This window comes from Schistocerca serialis, chromosome 3 (assembly GCF_023864345.2).
Source record: "Schistocerca serialis cubense isolate TAMUIC-IGC-003099 chromosome 3, iqSchSeri2.2, whole genome shotgun sequence".
NCBI lineage: Eukaryota > Metazoa > Arthropoda > Insecta > Orthoptera > Acrididae > Schistocerca > Schistocerca serialis.
The window spans coordinates 695,786,731-695,794,572 of record NC_064640.1 but is presented as its reverse complement, the minus strand read 5'-3'; the positions used below and the strand labels follow the sequence as shown (position 1 = coordinate 695,794,572).

At 44.0% G+C, this 7,842-nt stretch overlaps 1 pseudogene; it reads right to left on the bottom strand.

Moving 5' to 3' along the window:
• Positions 1 to 6,699: 6,699 nt before the first annotated feature.
• LOC126472008 (5S ribosomal RNA) lies at positions 6,700 to 6,817 on the bottom strand (annotated as a pseudogene).
• Between the last annotated feature and the right edge of the window lie 1,025 nt (positions 6,818 to 7,842).

The following is a 7,842-nucleotide window of genomic DNA, read 5'->3' as shown; positions in this document are numbered from 1 at the left end:
TGAGAGGCTTTCAAAAGAAAAGGTACGAAACGACACTGTAGGTTTATTTCAGATGTAATTAGACTACGGAGTGTCTCATAGTACACGTCACTGTTAATCGTTTTCCATTGCACGAGGAATTCGATGGGTACCGGACCTCGGACGTCGCAAAAGATGGTAGTACCACCTTTCCTGGGCACAGGTTTGAAATTTTTAGTGGGAGGTGACGACGTATGCTTTGCTTCACTAAACATCTCACTACGTTATTGCAAAGCAGCATAAGGAAATTGCAATTGGTTTAGTTGTTACGACGTTTCGTACCTTTTCATTTGAACGCTCCTTATACATATGATAGCTGGAAAACAGCCATTTGGTCGAAATTGACCACTGGCAGAAACTGAAACATAATTAAGAAATACAGCCTCGGCGGAACAGTGACTTCTTTTGATTTATATTTATCTTACCAGATTTACTTTGGTCATCCTGTACTGCACGTATATCAGTACTTCAAAATGGCTCTAAGCACTATGGGACTTAACATCTAGGGTGATCAGTCCTCTAGACTTAGAACTATTTAAACCTAACTAACCTAAGGACATCACACACATCCGTACCCGAGGCAGGATTCGAACCTGCGACCGTAGCAGCAGCGCGGTTCCGGACTGAAGCGCTTAGAACCACTAGGACACAAAGGCCGGCTATCAGTACTCCACAAACAACTGAACACTGTGTGGCCTAGCGTACATAGTGTTTCGGTTTCATTTTCCCCTTTCCTATTCCATCTGTAGATGGTACGGTGGAAGAAAGTGTCGGAAGTCCTCTGTACCGAACCAGATTTCTCTAATTTTAGAGACACAGTAATGATCCAAGATGCATGTTGAGCGAAGTACAGGCTAGGCAAAACAAAACTGGCCCTGAAAATGCCCTGAACCTTAAGACAGGCAGCCCATGTTAGAATATCTGGCCCAGGTGTGGATGATGTAATTTGGGTTGCTTGTCTTAAGGCGCATGAAATAACATAAAATCGGTAAAATTCGAGGAAAACCTGGTAAAATACGAAAAACTGATGTGAGATACGTAAATATATAAATAAAATCTTGAGAATATAATAAAATTTCGGAAATTGACTGAGAATACATAAAATTAGAGACAAATACCATGGAAAGGGTACTGAGCAAAATCAATGACATTGCGTGTTCTGGAGGAGGAGAGTAAACCGATGCAACATATAGGCACCTTAATAGTGGAGAGAGGAGGCATTATAGATACATGACGACAAGGCTAAACGAGGATATTATCCCGCACATGAGTAATAAAGTGGTGCCGTGACTTCTGTGTTCAAGAGGAATGTTACCAGGGACAGTGGTAAACTGTGGTGAGACTGTTACATCTCCAATGGCTACTGATCGTGGCGTTCATTTTCTCGTAAGATGTCACTGATTCTTCGTATGCATTTTCGGCTTTCGACTATTATTTTATAGGGCTGTTGTGAACATTCCATAACTTCCGAACCGTAATCGGGCTTGAACTTCATAAACAGCAGGCGTAATACATCTCTGGAAACCTACGTAGTGTTTGTGTTACAAAGAATTGATGTTTTCTTTGGTGCGCAAGGTAGTAGCTTTATCACTTTACAGTTTGTAATCATAGTTTATTGTAGAGAAACTTACAGGGAGAACGTACGTCATGTGCTGGGAATATATTTCTTACATTGGAATACTAACACTATTGCATTTCTTACGACTAATAGGTCGTACTGTCATAGCCTAGATGGGCAGATAAGTGCGAGGCTAAGCGCCACGTAGGGACCGTACCATTGAAGCTGAGACGTCCTGGAGCTGACCATCAAAATGGTTCAAATGGCTCTGAGCACTATGGGACTTAACAGCTGTGGTCTTCAGTCCCCTAGAACTTAGAACTACTTAAACCTAACTAACCTAAGGACATCACACACATCCATGCCCGAGGCAGGATTCGAACCTGCGACCGTAGCAGTCGCGCGGCCCCGGACTGCGCGCCTAGAACCGCGAGACCACCGCGGCCGGCAGCTGACCATCATAAAGCACGCCAAGACCAATACTTTTGTGTAACTTCCATAAGATTGCTGGAGACAGTATCGTCAGTACCTGACAGATAGTCCTCAGTCCGTGGCTCTTTTATCACAGGATGGTAAAATCCGAATTCCCGCAGGAATGAGAAGGGCAAACAAGCAGGCGCCCTTGCTAATGCAGAATGAATACAAAGAGTCGATGCCAGACCACGACTTTGTGATTGCTTCAAGACATAAATTGATTGCGAGCATGTATGCTCTTTGTGAAGTGAAGCCCAATGAGCTGGAGTGGCCAAAGGTCGTTTCGTACTGTGGACCAACTTGTATAGCAAGCACACTTCGTCAACTGCAACCAGTCACGCTCAAGACTTGGACACTCTTTTACCCTTTCAGCCTTTTTACAATTTTATGAAGAACTGAGACGGCGTAGTTTCTGGATTTCCGGAATGCTTTTGACAATGTACCACACAAGCGGCTCATAGTGAAATTGCATGCTTATGGACTATCGGTCTCAGTTATGTGACTGGATTTGTGATTTCCTGTAAGAGAGGCCACAGTTCGTAGTAATTGACGGAAAGTCATCGAGTAAAACAGAAGTGATCTCTGGCGTTCCCCAAGACAGTGTTATAGGCTCTATGATGTTCCTCATCTATATAAACGATTTTGGAGACAATCTGAGCAGCCGTCTTCTGTTGTTTGCAGATGACGCTGTCGTTTATCGACTAATAAAGTCATCAGAAGATCAAAACAAACTGAAAAACCATTTAGAAAATATATCTGAATGGTGCGAAAAGTGGCAGTTGACCCTAAATAACGAAAAGTGTGAGGTCGCTCACCTGAGTGCTAAAAGTAATTCGTTAAACTTCGGTTACACGATAAATCAGTCTAATCTAAACGCCGTAAATGCAACTAAATACCTAGGTATAACAATTACGAACAACTTAAATTGGAAGGAACACATAGAAAATGTTGTGGGGAAGGCTAACCAAAGACTGCGTTTTATTGGCAGGACACTTAGAAAATGTAACAGACCTACTAAGGAGACTGCCTACACTACGCTTGTCCAACCTCTTTTAGGATACTGCTGTGCGGTGTGGAATCCTTACCAGATAGGACTGACGGTGTACATCGAAGAAGTTCAAAGAAAGGCAGCACGTTTTGTATTATCGCGAAACATGGGAGACAGTTTCACAGAAATGATACAGGATTTGGGCTGGATATCATTAAAAGAAAGCCTTTTTTCGTTGCGACGGAATCTTCTCACCAAATTCCAATCACCAACTTTCTCCTCCGAATGCGAAAATATTTTGTTGACACCGACTTACATAGGAAGGAATGATCACCAACATAAAATAAGGGAAATCAGAGCTCGTACGGAAAGATACAGGTGTTCATTCTTTCCTCGCGCTATACGAGATTGGAATAATATAGAATTGTGAAAGTGGTTCGATGAACCCTCTGCCAGGCACTTAAATGTGATTTGCAGAGTATCTATGTAGATGTGGATGTAGATGTAGAAGTTAAGCCTATCCTCAGCATTTCGAGCGATGGCGGTCCCGACGAGAACCCACCATATCGCATAGTGATCGCACACGCCATAGAGCATTTCAAAATATATGATCTGGATCCAATGTTCATCGCAAATAATGCCCCTGGCAGAATCGCTTTTAGCAGAGTAGAGAGGTGCATGGGTGCACTCAGCCGAGAGCAAACGAGTGTTGTTCTTCCAGTGACTCTTTCGGGACTTACCTTGACTCTAGCGGCATAAGAGTAGATGCTAGCCCGGAAAAGAATACTTTCAAAAACTAACGGAAATTTTGGCTGAAACATGGTGTGCAATGTGCACTGACGGACACGAAGTAGTTGCTAAATACATAGACCCGGACAACGACACTTCCAGCGCCTCAGACTTGCCAGCCGAAGGATGGTATGCTGTATGCTGAGCACGTTGGAGAGAGCCAATATACTTCAGGTACCCGGCAATTTGTTCACATTTAATAATGTATTGTTGTCTGTTCGTATGAGTTTTCACAGTAGTTTACCTTTCATTTTGACCACGATTTCATGTGTAAGTTTCTATATTTTTCTGAAACTTTTTAACGAGCGCGAGCGCAAACACATGCATTTTCATTTAAGGTTAAAAATAATGAATTGTTTTTAACTATTGTTTTAGGTTGTGATATGTGATGACCGGGACTGCTGCATCCCACGCCCGAGTGCTCTACCATCTTCATACCCTATCACTCAGGCTGACGGGCATACGGTGGTCCTGGTCCCTGAAGAGAATGACGGAAAGTCATTTGCTTTCTTCTTGATTCGCCACTGCCTACCGATTCGTCCTATGCACGCCTTACCTATGACCTCTATTGCCCAGGTCTACGTGGTGATCTACAAAAGAGTTGCTGCAGTAATGCGGTATCTACTTTTCACCCCTCACAATAGGTGCAGAGCACCGGCGTGCAGTCCACAGTGCACAAGCTGCACCAGCGCGCAAAGTGAGACCCCACGGATTGTCACGCGTCGAGGTACTGAACTTCGGTGTGGAAGCGAAAACGGTTTGAGCGCTAAATCAGTGCGAGGTTGAAGGAGCAGACGATTTTATTGAAAATCACATGGACATGGTTCTTGTAGTCACTCTCGAGGCTACACATTGGTCCCCGTGGGCTGAATCAGAATGAATGTTCTTTTAGTAGTTCCTTTTATTTAAGTACTTTATTGTTCGATTTTCTATCTTTCTAGACTACATTCTGTCATAAATAGCAGTCTCAACCAGTCTTAAATAAAAACAATTAAGCAAATTATGTTTTTTTAAAATAAACCCAACGTAATCAAGCACGGGTTAACGTATTTACACTAAAAATATGCATTTTGAAAGGTCTCAGTTGATAGCAGGAGAGGAGGAGGGGGTCGGTCAGATCTCACGACATCTCACCGAGGGCAGAGTAGGGGGGGACGAAAAAACGCCAAAATCGCGTCACGCAATTAATGGACGCCCCCTAAGCCTTGCTAACAGTTTAAGCGCCAAGCACTCACCTACCGTCCACCCTTTCTCTCTCGACCAATCAGATTGAAGCGTTCAAACTAGCGATTATGTGCGAGAAATTTCAGTCTTAGTCACTCAGAGCTACCAAGTGGAATGAAGACACGTAACATGATATAAACTGTTGCATAGATATTAGAGAGTGTGTGACATTGCTAGAAGACACGAAAACGTTTGAGTACGATAGCCGCGAAACCATCAGTGACCAACCCATTGGTAAGGCTGATCTGAAGTATTCTTCTAATGTGGGCAGGACTGGTGCAACTGGTACATTCACCACCCCTTCAAGTGAACCATGCCGGGAATATAGGAAAAAATTTACTACCGGAATATAATACTGCAAGAACACTGACTTTGGACGAGATCCGCCATGGCTCCCATCCAGAATAAAAGGACATGTAGCTCTCGCAGTATTGGTGTGTGACGTCACTGTAAGATCTGTAAATTAATATGTAGTATAGACACATTTCCCCGCCGCCCACAGAGACTAAGCAATGATTACAGTGTTGCATTACCAAGTATTCAAGTCGCAGAGATCACAACACCTTTGTCGCTATACGATAAAATTCAGTCGCTGAGAGCTGCAGTGTTCATAAGCCGTGTCAATAAGCTCCTGAAAAAGTTTATGACGAGCTGCAGCAGGCGCTTCCGACGCCACCGCCACAGCGACGGACCACGGAGCCGTGGGCGCCAGTCCCGGGGCAAAGCCATCACAGCATCAGAGTATACACATTTACTGACACTAACCATAGGAAAGCGTCTTACACAAACAGATAAATGGGTGGAATCATCGACCGTTGCTTTCGTCTAGTTAATGGTCCAGAATTTCTTTCAACGGGTCACAAATGGAGTAACAGATTTCATCAGATAACTCGCACAGCCTCTTAATGTAGCCACCAAAGAGAGGAGCCCAAGCAGACAAAGTTGCTTGTAGGCTCTGCGAACGCAGTATGGGGATGATCTTACAAAAATTTTTAAAATTGTTTTTATTACAACGCGGGTGTTTCCCACTGAACACGTCTGTGAGCTGCTGAATTTACCCATACAGTCTTATTAACAAAATTGTTCTATTTAGTAGCAAAAACACCCGTACATGTACTCGATACAGTAATATCACCAGGTGTAAAATGTTTGACTTTAATATTTCACCACGAATTCCATCTCTCTCCTGGTTCCCATACATCGTTGGGGCTCCAACAATGCCCTGTCTATGACACTGTCATTGATGACAAAGCATAAATCAGCTAATATCGGAATGTACTCTATACAGTAATATCACCGGGTGTAAGCTCTCTCCTGGTCCCCATACATCGTTAGGGCTTCAACAATACCCCGCCAATGACACTGCCATTGACGACGAAGCATAAATCAGCTAATATCGGAGTCAAGTTCAGAGACTGATGCTGCCAAGAAGATAACTCTGTAGACAGCACTCCGCCTCTAGGCCACAAGGGGCCCATCGGGACCATCCGACTGCCGTATCATCCTCAGATGAAGATGCGGATAGGAGGGGCACGTGGTCAGCACACCGCTTCCCGGTCGTTATGACTGTTTTCTTTGACCGGAGCCGCTACAATTCGCTCGAGTAGCTCCTCAATTGGCAGCACGAGGCTGAGTGCACCCCGAAAAATGGCAACAGCTCATGGCGGCCCGGATGGTCACCCATCCAAGTGCCGGCCACATCCGACAGCGCTTAACTTTGGTGATCGGACGGGAACCGGTGTATCCACTGTGGCAAGGCCGTTGCCCCTGTAGATAGAATATTACTATTCTTAGTTTTTTATCGTTGTCTTGCAAGGTGGTAAATGTGACAACTCATTTGGAAAATTCCCTAAACCCTTGCATGATATGTTTCCCTTTTATAGCATTTCAGGAAGGGTGTGCAATAGTTATATCCTACCTCTTCCACACCAATTTGGTATGGCTCTCAGACTGATGAGCAAGTCCTGTGATGTGGTTTTATAATGTTGGTGGCCACACTTTCTAGCAGAGAATATTTTGTCCCTTGCAGATAAGCTGTAACACACTCCGCTTTCTGAGTAGAAGATTTCTCTCAAAACCAGTAACATAGGCTAGAATTGTTATCGGTGGTTCAATCAACACGTTCGAAACACTATCGAGAACTGACACTCGCAGCCAACTTAAGATAAGAGAACGTAAGGACAGATACACTATCTTCTCTCTCAATCTAGCTCTGTTTTTATGACTGGCGCATGGTACCAAAAAAATTTACGAAGAGACGTCTCGACGTCTCTATCGCATGATCCTCTTATAACCGACCTAGAGTTCGGACGAACATTTGAAAAAAAAAAAAAAAACACAACCATTACACTTCTGGGAAGGCTACGTTTCTGACAACCAGAGCTGTGAGTGTATGATAAAGCATGTTTCCTAGTCTAGGTTCTACAGGAAGTAATGGGCCAAACGAAACGACTTCAGTCACGATATCAAAGTGATCCATACATCATGATGCCCCCCCCCCCCCCCCGCACGTTACGGTAGAATCATCATGTTCTTCCATATAGTTGTCGGGATTGGGAAGATCTCGCATTCTCTTATAGACTTCGGGGCTGATAGTTTAATAACTATGCACCGTTAAGTACGCGTTTTTGTTCTGCAGAGTAGCATAACACATGTTGCATGTTGTTGCTGGACCCTATACCCAGCTCCCCCCCCCCCCCCTCCACACACTCTCAGCCGTGAGGTAGCCACGCAGCAACATACACAAAATAGCATAACTGGATTACAAGCCTAGTGACATTTAGAAGGTATG